We start from the raw sequence: 12,119 nt of genomic DNA, 5'->3' as shown, positions 1-12,119 counted from the left end.
AAAACCTCTGGGGTTCGAACGGTCTCACACTTAAAGTGAAGTGCGCACGTGACCAAGCAGAAAGTTACGTGTCATTGTTACGTGATTCTACGTTAACAATATAAGCTTCGAATTGAGGTTTCATCTGGAACGCCAATTTTTGCTTGACACAAGCTCTAGTAGTTAGTTTTTCCAACTATGGTGGTTCAGCAGCGGGTTACATCATCGTTTAGGAAACGCACCCCTGTTTGGTAAGACATTTGTAAAAGTTTTTTTTTCTTTTCTGGCATCCTGATTTTTCTTGTTTGCTCATTATACGCATGGGGTTGAATTTAACACATTGAAATGACTCTGCTTCTTTCCATTCAGATGAATTCGCTCTCCTTCACAACCAATCAATCACAGTGCTTTGTATTGTTTCTCAACAACCAATCAAATCTTGCACGTTGTGTGCATGTTGTGCTCATGGGAGGCATCCATAGACGTGTATTAAGTGTGTCAAACAGAGAATTAGCACTGAAACACATTATTATTATTATATTAAAGCATAATTTCAAGATCTTCAAGGGCCCCTTGCATGCTAGGGCCCTATGTCCTCAGCCATCCGGATCTGGCCCAGAGTCGTCTGCTGTCTGGGTTGAAACCCTGGTTTGGTGTGACTGTGAGCCTCAAATCATTGAGCTATTTAGATCTCTAAGCATTGCATTGTGTTGGTTTACATGCTTGAGTGAGAATTTGATTAATTGTTTAAAGCGAGACTAAAGTTTATTGAATTTCTTCTGTTTGACTTGTTCACAGACTTTTAGCATTTCTAGTGTGAAAATCAAAACCATTTCAGGGGTAAACGCTCACTGAAGCATTCATGCGATGCTTTCTCTGTCATTTAAAGGAATGCAGTTACGTTTTATGTGGAAACTCAAATAAAAATATCCTCCACCAAAGGAGTGAAAATAGGCCTCAAGAGATCGCCCTCGGATGTTAGGTGTTTATAAAGCCAAAGATGGAGCCATAAAGGATAACAATTTTCTTGAAAAGCCCCTCTGGGATCAATATTGTTAATGTCTTTTCTGATACTTTCATGGGTTATAATAAAAGATCAAAAGTGCAAACATTAAAGTCATTAATAAACTGCCTCCATATGATAACAGTGATATGGTCAGTATAATGAAAGACAAGACCTCTGTTATTTTGATGATTGTGGTAACATTAGACGGAGCAGCTATGTTTAGATTGTATCATCTTCGGCATGTTTACATATCAAGGCTTTCTTTTGGGACTTTTCATGTAATATTTTCTTTCTCCCTTTTATTGAATAAAAGGTTTTCCAGGAGACTTATAAATAATTCAGCACAATGGGAACTGTGAGTTTTTCTGGTTAAGGATAAAATGCTCAAATTTCATAAGATGCTCTGAATAATTTCTATCAGATGGACAATGACTGTGGCTTTCATAGAGGCATCACCAGACTAAAGGTTTCCATGGATACAGATCAAGAGTTTGGCACCATCTTTGTACTGTAGTAGTAAGAGAAGATGTAAATGTGCAGTACGGAGATCACAGGAGAATCAGATTTTAAAGATTCAAAACTAAAGCAGGTGCCCAGACATTGAAAAATTAACATAATGAATAAATAGTGGCTAGTGTCTGGGCTCTCCTCCACAGACTACCCAGCATGTCAAATCCCTCACAGACTCTATTGTTTCACCAGCCATGGGAAAGAAGCCAAGGTTTGGATGTTTGGGTGGAAAAATCATCTGTTATCATCAGTGTATTTGTTTTCCTTCTGTTGGAGATATTGTAATATGCAGATGTCAATTCCACAATTTTGGGCTCTATCATACACCCGACAAGGTGCGACGCAAGTGTTTTTTAGCCCAGCACAGTTATCATTTTTACGACAAGCGACACATTATTCAAAAAGCAAATGCATTTGTGCCCATTTGTGCACCCTTGGGCGTGCTGGTCTGAAAACAAGGTAAGTACAGGTGCATTGTTGGCGTGTTGCGATTTTAAGGCAAGTCATTTTTTTGTTATTAGTAATATGCGACTATAAATGGGACGACACAACACACACATGGACACACAGCAGCAAACATTTTTAAATATGAAAAATTAAAGGATTAAAATGCAAAAGATTACTAATGAGTCTCTTGGCAATAATTGAGGACAGTTAACAGGACTTTAGAAAGCATGAAGAGCTGCTTCACCTGTAGCCTGGTAAGAGTGCATTTATTTTGATTTTTTAAATGCTACCACATGGATTTATTTTATATGATGATTTTGTACCTCTAGATATGGTGGGATGAGAACCATTTTTTATTTTATTTTTTAACAGGGGTGCAAACTTGTCACCTTATAGGTCATTCTTGTGATTTGCTAGATCCGATGAGTTTTTGAAATGAGAGGTGAGGGGGGTCTGCGACAGGGTCGCAGTAAATGAAATTATGAAAATCATGTGTAGCTATTGTTGTTTTACAATTTATAGTCACCTTATTTGCTGCCAAAGTTTAAGCAGTCTGTGCAGATTGAGCGCACACACTTAAGTCATTTGAGGTTACGCGCCCACGTCACATTTGTCTTAAAGGAATATTCCATTTTCTTAAAAGAAAAATCCAGATAATTTACTCACCACCATGTCATCCAAAATGTTGATGTCTTTCTTTGTTCAGTCGAGAAGAAATTATGTTTTTTGAGGAAAACATTGCAGGATTTTTCTCATTTTAATGGACGTTAATGGACACCAACAATTAATACTTAAATCAACACGTAACAGTTTTTTTCAACGGAGTTCCAAAGGACTCTAAACGATCCCAAACGAAGCATAAGGGTCTTATCTAGCAAAACGATTGTCATTTTTGACAATAAAAATAACAAATATACACTTTTAAAGCACAACTTCTCGTTTAAATCCGGACGTGATGCGCCAACATGATCCCACGCAATACGTCATGACGTCAAGAGGTCACAGAGGACGAACGCGAAACTACGCCCCAGTGTTTACAAATGTGTTGAAAGATGAGCGTTCCTTCTTTGTTGTATGTCAACTGATACTAATTAATGTCTTTGTGTCAGTTTATTGTTTACAATGGTCCGCAAATGTGCGTTTTATATATGTAACACGTGACCTCCCTACGTCACTACGCATTTACGTTAGGTCACGCTGGACCGGATTTAGACGAGAAGTTGTGCTTTAAAAGTGTATATTTGTTATTTTTATTAAAGTCCATTAAAATGAGAAAAATCCTGGAATGTTTTCCTCAAAAAACATAATTTCTTCTCGACTGAACAAAGAAAGACATCAACATTTTGGATGACATGGTGGTGAGTAAATTATCTGGATTTTTCTTTTAAGAAATTGAACTATTCCTTTAAATGGGAAGTTACCACATTAGTAAATGCATTATGAACAAAAAATGGACAATGTATTGTATATAAACATTTATTAATTCTTGTTTATGTCTTTACAGTAATTGATGTTAGTTAAGGTGTATTAATTAATGTTAACAGTTTCAATTTTGATTAAAAAATTAATAAGATATATATACACACTCACCTAAAGGATAGTTCAATTTCTCATTGATGCAATTATCCAATTAACCAATCAAATGGCAGTTGCTTTGATGCATTTAGGGGTGTGGTCCTGGTCAGGACAATCTCCTTAACTGCAAACTGGATGTCAGAATGGGAAAGAAAAGTGATTTAAGCAATTTTGAGCGTGGCATGGTTGTTGGTGCCAGACGGGCCGGTCTGAGTATTTCACAATCTGCTCAGTTACTGGGATTTTCACGCACAACCATTTCTAGGCTTTACAAAGAATGGTGTGAAAAGGGAAAAACATCCAGTATGCGGCAGTCCTGTGGGCGAAAAAGGCTTGTTGATGCTAGAGGTCAGAGGAGAATGGGCCGACTGATTCAAGCTGATAGAAGAGCAACTTTGACTGAAATAACCACTCGTTACAACAGAGTTATGCAGCAAAGCATTTGTGAAGCCACAACACACACAACCTTGAGCCAGATGGGCTACAACAGCAGAAGACCCCACCGGGTACCACTCATCTCCACTACAAATAGGAAAAAGAGGCTACAATTTGCACAAGCTCAACAAAATTTTCTGACCATGTCCATCCCTTTATGACCACCATGTACTCATCCTCTGATGGCTACTTACAGCAGGATAAAGCACCATGTCACAAAGCTTGAATCATTTCAAATTGGTTTCTTGAACATGACAGTGAGTTAACTTTACTAAAATGGCCCCCAAAGTCACCAGATCTCAACCCAATAGAGCATCTTTGATATGTGGTGGAACGGGAGCTTTGTGCCCTGGATGTGCATCCCACAAATCTCCATCAACTGCAAGATGCTATCCTATCAATATGGGCCAACATTTCTAAAGAACGCCTTCAGCACCTTGTTGAATCAATGCCATGTAGAATTAAGGCAGTTCTGACAGGCGAAAGGGGGTCAAAGACAGTATTAGTAGGGTGTTACTAATAATCCTTTAGGTGAGTCTATGAATACTTGTGTCTTTGTCACCTTTTTCACCCCTGATGTGATGAGTTTGCACCCCTGTTTAAACACCCAGAGCTGAAACGGCTCTTCATACGTTTGCAAATTCTTGTTTGTTACAAATATAAAGTATTTATACTTTGCAAATTATTCTTATAAAACCATTTATGAGATTACAGTGATCATGCATCATACTTTATTGGCTTATGTTACTTATTACTGTATGACTGATATAACGACTTTCAAAGAAAACCAATGCTTTAACTACAAAATAATAATTTGAATATTTATAAAACGCAACACAATTTTTTACATCAATCTTAAACTGGTGGTCTTCTTCCTCTGCTTACAGTTTATCCGCTTACAACTCTCATTGGTTTATTGCACGTTATGCCCAAAATACACCCAATACTCATTACGAGAATAGGAACAACTATTTTATTCCTGTGGTTAAACTAGCAAAAGTGGATTCAGACCCATTTTAAGTGCACTTGCGCCATGCTCTTTAGACCATGCACTTAGATTGTTAAAATAGGGCCCTTTGGGTTTAAGGTTAAAAGTATTTAAAATACAGGTTTTAAAGTTTAAACTTTTCATGGACAAGTGATAATAATGAATGATCTGCAAAAACTTCAGCGTTTTCCATTTAAAAAGCAACATGCACATTAATCTGTTTGACCAAATATGTATAATCTGCAGCTTTTGTCGGTCACAAGACGACTCAATCAGAGGCCTACAAAAATCTCGGTCTTCGTTTGAAGAAACCACATCATCTGCTTCAGAAGATGGTCTTCACAGCCCAAGAGATAAATTGTCATTTCGAGAGATTCTCAGGAGGCTAACTTGGAGGCTGGCCGACCACAGCTTCTTATCTGGGTTTAGTATTGGCAAACAAAAGCCAGTCTTTAGATATTTAAGCTGAAACAAGCTTTACAAGCCTCGAGTCACAGCCTCTGTGTGTTCATCTGCTCCGGCTTTATGCTTCGGGCCCAGAGGTTTGCGGTTCAAAGCTCAGACTCTGAGCTCTCAGCTTTGGTACTTCATTGACCGTCACCTAAATATCGTGTTTACATAGCTGATGCGGTAATCGCGTGATTCGGCAGTTCTCTTGTGTTCCCCAATGGTAAAACGCTCTTAGTAATAATGCCAGTTACACTTGTAAAAAATGTTTGATGTTAGCTAGACAAGCAAAGACAGTTTTTAGTTTGAAAGAAATAGCATGGGTCATTTTGATAAAAATGATGTAAGAATGCTTATTATCTCAGAAGGTGATATTACTTTTTTAAACAATTTGGCATTATTAGAGATTAGAGTTGGTATGTTAACATAAAGCAAATTTTTAAGTTTGGTACATCACCATGCAGTTTATTAACGAAAATAAAACTTTATTAACGTAAATAACTACCTTCCGGTAGCGCCGCCATCTTAGTCGCGTCCGCATTCAGGATGAGAGCTTACGCAGCTTACAGAGGTTACTCTGCTGCTGCTCTGTGCCCCCGCCCTCCGAATTTGTCATACGTCACTAAGAAAAGTGCGTACACTACGCTAATACTCTCTCCTGAATACAGAGGATTGTAAGATGGTGGCGCTACCGGAAGGTATTTATTTTCATTAATAAAGTTTTAAATATGGAAATTTCTACAACAACACCATGCGGATTACCCTCAGAAGACCTTTGTTTTTATCCTGGAGCCTTTTGGATTTTATTTGTGAAGGATGGACGCACTTTTTTTGGACTTGAAGGTCATAGACCCCGTAACATTTAATCAACTGAAAGATCTAAAACATTTTCTAAAATATCAGAAATTGTGTTTGTCTGAAAAACGATGGCCATATGCAACTCAGACAGCTTGGGGGTGAGTAAATCATGGGTTTAATATCATTTTTGGCCGAACTATCCCTTTAAAGGGTACCACCCAGGTACCAATGACCCAAGAAAATAAGACTAGTTTTTAGATTAAAAAAAATATCAAATTTAAGTGATTTTGTGCATAAAACAAGCAAAAAAAAATCTGCCAATGGGGTAAGCTATTTTTTCTTGAATTTTTCTTGAATTTAGTGTTTAAGGAAAATGTTCAATAATTTTGTGCTTTTTTCCAGATAAAGCATCTTAAGTTAAGTATTTTTAGATATTTTTTTACTGAAAACTTGAAAATATTTTTTTGCAGTGTAGTCAGTACTATTGACCTGAATCGTTTACTGGCTGGTTGTCTGAATTGTGTAAACTTGTATCTTCCCTTTAAATTCAAGAAACAGAAACTTAAAACCAAACAATTGGATTTTGCAGACTGAATGTTTTGGAGTAATGTCCTGCATTCGACAAATTTCCATTACATAATTAACAAATATTAATAATAAACTTCATTATAAACTTACCTCAATCATAGTGCTGGCCACTCTATATGACTTTTCACGTTGTGTTTTCTCCAAAATATGCGAACACTCATTGCAGAGCATTTTTATACACCCATCTGGGAAAAGGTTTGCGGAAAAGGATTTATAAATTGTGTGATAATTCATCATGTTAATGATTATATCTGTGTGCCCTGCTAAAGATGCCATTGCCGTATCTGCTTCCCCAGCCTTAGTAAGACTCAGTAAGATTGTCAGACAGAAAAATTGATCAATTCCTATTCTTCTTCTTTTTATTATATGAAATAAATTGCAATACGATTTGTTTTTTCGTTTTCTGTTTTTTGATTTTTAAACAAATATGGAATGATTGAAAAATACCCTAAATTGTCTTTTATTTCATTCTTCTTAAAACTAAAAGATGAAAATCTTAAATAGCTCCAAAGAGTTTCATTTTCTCAACTATTGGCAAAGATGACAGGAGCAGCAAAGCAAAAAAAAAATGAATGCTGGTCATTTATTATGGGATCTATAATAATTTGATTATTAAGAAGGGTTAAAAACAGACCTTTGAAATATTTATCTTATAATAGACTGTTTTTAAGCCTAATATGACTTGTATAAGAATACATGATCCATTTGATGGCACTATTCATTGTGATTTGTGAATTCAGGTGACCTAATTCTGGTTTTATTTTTGAAACTATATGTTTAAATATTCAAACCTCAAATGGCAGAACGCCTTTTATGAATAAAAGGACCATCACCTTGACCAGTTTGATTTATGAAAGTTTTTGTCCATTAAGTCTCAAGTCTGCGACTGAGGAAGGATGGCTATTTCCAGTGAACATGCATTAAGAGTTCCTGCCGGTTGACTTGTTTTAGAGGATTTGTGAAAACTTTCAGACACATTTGGTCACATTTAATATAACTTTACAACTCTATCCCCACAGAATTAAAAACACCCAACTGTGTCTGTTGATAACGGCCCATGCCATTAGATCAAGACCATCATGGATTGTAAATTGTTTTACAGTATATCACAGACCAGTGCTTCTCAATCTTTTTAAGCGTGCGGCCCCTTGTGTACCTTCGTAGACTCTTAATGTACATTTATGACATAACTTAAAATTTGAATTAAACAAGGGGACATTTCACAAGACTTTTTTAAGATGTCAAATAAGTCTTTGGTATTATAACATGTTAAAACTGCCAATTATAGCACTTGGAAAAAGTCAGATTTTCGTAATATGTCACCTTTAACTTACAATGCAGTGCGGTTGCTTAATAGCCTTATTTGTCTGAATTTTATTTGCACAGAATTTATGCTAAAATCTATGGGTTTTATTAGCTCGGTAATGCTTGATTCTGATTGGCTAATCGCAACATTACAAGGTGTGTAATTCTGAGATAACAACCGACTAAATCTAATAACACATGGCAACCCAGATGCTAAATACAGTTGATACAGTTTAATATTACACAAAAAATATGACTTTTAATAACATGAAATTATATTTACTAGTGATTCAACCAAATAGGGTGTTCATAACATTTGGCCTTCTTGTCTTATTTTAAAACCGAAAGTAAATGTGTTTTTTGCGGAAGGTCTGTGTTAAATAAATGAGCAAAAAGAAAGACATTCCAGTTCAAGTTTATTTCCAGTTGAAACTAGATTTGTGAAACCGTTTGTTGCTTTAATTGGATGGTTTCACACATAGGCATGTTCTGTTGACAAACACAAAAGAATAAAGCCTTATAATGCTTATATCTGACTCAAACAACACTCTATGCTGATGTGCGAGTTGTTTCACAATTCAGTTTAATTCTTTAAACCTTGCTTGAGTTCTTGCGTCAACACTTTACCAGTGTTACATCCTTCACAGTTCATTAGCATTAAACACACGAGAGAACAAACCCTATAGTTTCAGACTAGATTTTAGTTTAGTAGATTTTATTTCATTCTTTCAGTGGCTTCACATGCCTACAGATTTATTCTGTAAAATAGTGAAGAAAAATACTAATCTAGACTTTAAAAAGGCTTACAATTCCTAAAACTGATGACCAGTTATGAGGATATACAAATATATATAAATATATTTATAGTTTTAAAAGGGAATTTTTTTCTACATTTCTTTCTGAATTTGAACAGAAAATACACAAATTGACCTGATAATTTTAAATTCTTTAGCGGGGGTTTATTATGTTTTGAATTTATTGCGCCGAATGATGAATTTTTCACAAGTGTTTATAGTTTTGGCATTTGAGATTGACCTGCTTAAGCCATAATTGCTACACACTAGATAATTGTTAAATAATTATCACAATTTTGTTTGCTTCTGACAAAACCATTCTTACGAGGATATTAAGAAAGCTATTTTCACCTCGCCATTTTAATACAAGCCCAAATGGATTTGAGTTAATTAAGCAAGAAGTGAGCAATATTAGATAATTGCTCCTCTAACTTCCCAAAAATAATTTAATTAGATAAGACACTCGAGAGATAACTGAGATAGGTCTTGATCAACATATGTTTATAAACTGTTGCTCAATTTCATATTTTTAGTGTCCTTATGATCTTATAATTCAATGTGGAAATACAGTCATTCTTCACAGAGACAAAAAACACAGACAAACAGTAATGTACTAGAACTTTACAGTATGTAGCAGTGTCACTAATCAATATTTTCGGTTAATTTGACTGAGTGTCAATTAAGGAACATGAATATAAAGTATATTGTTGTACATGTTTGACCCTGCATATAAAAAAACCCATGATCAGGGTCACATGTGTATTTATAGTTTATATTTCCATATCTTGAGCTTCAGTGGTCAGTTTAATGGCTCAGATAAAAAAAAGAGACATAAAAGCTGTGATTTTATGTACATTTCTTCTTGTAATATTGACATATTATGTGTTTCTGTATAGCTTGGTAGTAGCATTGCTTAAGCAGCTAAAAAAATTCATGAGTTTAAACCCAGGGAACAAACATACTGATTACATCAGTATAATATTATGTATAATACACTGTAACTTGCTTTAGATAAAAGTGTCAAATGCATACATTTATTAATTTAGCTGACATTTATTCATTTAGCTGATGCTTTTATCCAAAGCGACCTTCAATTGCTATATATGTCAGAGGTCGCACGCCTCTGGAGCAACTAGGGATTAAGTGTCTTGCTCAGGGACACAATGGTGTGTCACATTGGATTCGAAACCGGGTCTCTCACACTAAAGCCATTACCACTTCATAAATTAAACATTTGGATGATTGTGTGTACAGTAAACTGACATACAGTATATGTCTGTATAGCTATTTAAAGAGTTAACTTTAGACTTTATGGGCCCTATTTTAAAGATCTAAGTGCATGATCTGAAGTGTATGGCACATGTGCACTTAATGCATGTCTGAATCCACTTTTTCTAGTTTAACGACTTGCAGAAACAGTCGGTGTGCCAGGCGCATGGACCAACATAGTTGTTCCTATTCTCTAAATGAGTCATGGGTGCTCTTTGGGTGTAATGTGCAATAAACCAATTTACAAAAGCTAAGACTGAATGCTTCTCCAAAGAAGAAATGTCCCCTGGATTCATCAATACTTCAAATTTGTGAAACTCATATTGGCATCTGAATATTTAATTAAGTTTGAGCAGTTTACTTGGTGTAAAAGGACAAGGGCGCGGCCTGCGGGTGCTGCAGAATTCCCAGTGTTGCCAGATCCAATTATTACAAATCCTCTTTAGACGTAGCGTTTTAGCATGTGACACTTTGGGATATTTATAAAGTGATGATAAGGTGTAGATTAGTGTTAGCAGTTTCTCTGACTTATTTCCAAAAGACTTTAAGGTTTAAACTTACTTTGTTCTTTATGGCCTATTATTTTTGTACTAATATCTGGCAACACTGGTTGACCAACACCTAAACTGACAGTTATCAAATAAGGCTAATTATTTAGAGCGGGCAGGTGATTGTTAACAGGATACTACATTCGATAAGACAAAAATATTGTTTGATGTAGAACAATTAGGTTTAAATTAAATATGCCAAATATATTAACACCCCAAGCATAAAACAGTAAAGCTTATCTCAACAAAAAATGAGCATTAAGAATTCCATGTTATTTCATTCGATTTAGGAGTTAACCTTTAACAAAGTCATCCTGAAAACATTCATAAGAGCACTAAACAAAGCTCTTGTTTAGTATCTTGTAAAGTTCTTGTTAATAATATTGCTTAATAAAATGATTATAATAATAAGCATTGATGCATGGAAAATAAATAAATAATTCACCCTTAGTCAACAGTCTATCCCCATATTCCAGTCTATTTTACACAGTTATTACACAGGAACCAGTTCTCAACAACAATGCATCTTATTTTAAGGTCTTACTAGTTAATATAATGCACAGTGGCATATGTATACTATGCTAAGGTATATCCTAGGTGGTAGTTCCTAAGTAATAACTAGGGATGCACCGATACCACTTTTTTGGAATACGAGTACGAGTACTTGCATTTCAGTTCTTGCCGATACCGATACAGAGTACTTAATAAAAAAACATGATTTAAATTTACAGGTAACAGCTTTTAAATCAATAAACATGATTTAAATTTACAGGTAACAGCTTTAGTCATATAATTTAACAAAAAAACAAGGGACTAGTTTTCCAGGTTGTTGTAAACTCTGCCTCTTTGGACAACACAAGAGGCATTAACCCCTTACACGCCGCTCAAACATAGACATTTCTCAGACCGTGGTATCGATCCCTGGTATCGGGGGACTTTTAACGAGTACTTTAGAAAATGTGGTATCGTGCACTGTTAACGATTTCCCTGTATTTTTACAGTACGGTACTGGCAGCACGGTTGCCAGTAAGTTACTGTATTTTGGTTTTACAGTACTGTACTGTAATACCCTTTTACAGTACACAAACTAGTACTGTATAGTTACAAAGCAGTACTGTACTGTAATTTTACAATATTTTATTACAGTAGTCTATTTTTACAGTAATTTACTGTAATGTCTATATTGACCCATAAATACTATTTATTACTTATTACAGTTAATACAATAATATTATATAAAATAGCTAGAGATTTAGGTTTAAATCTATAGTTATTAATATGGTAAAAATGCTAAATTAAAACATAATGAATTAAAAGGCAATCCAAGCAATTTATGTATCAAAATTTTATTTAAAAAAACATTTAATTGAAACAAACATATTTAAAACAAGATTTTAAACAATAATAAACATATAATCAAGTAACAAAAT

This window comes from Paramisgurnus dabryanus, chromosome 9 (genome assembly GCF_030506205.2).
Source record: "Paramisgurnus dabryanus chromosome 9, PD_genome_1.1, whole genome shotgun sequence".
NCBI classification, from domain to species: Eukaryota; Metazoa; Chordata; class Actinopteri; order Cypriniformes; family Cobitidae; genus Paramisgurnus; species Paramisgurnus dabryanus.
This window is presented reverse-complemented; position numbering follows the sequence as displayed.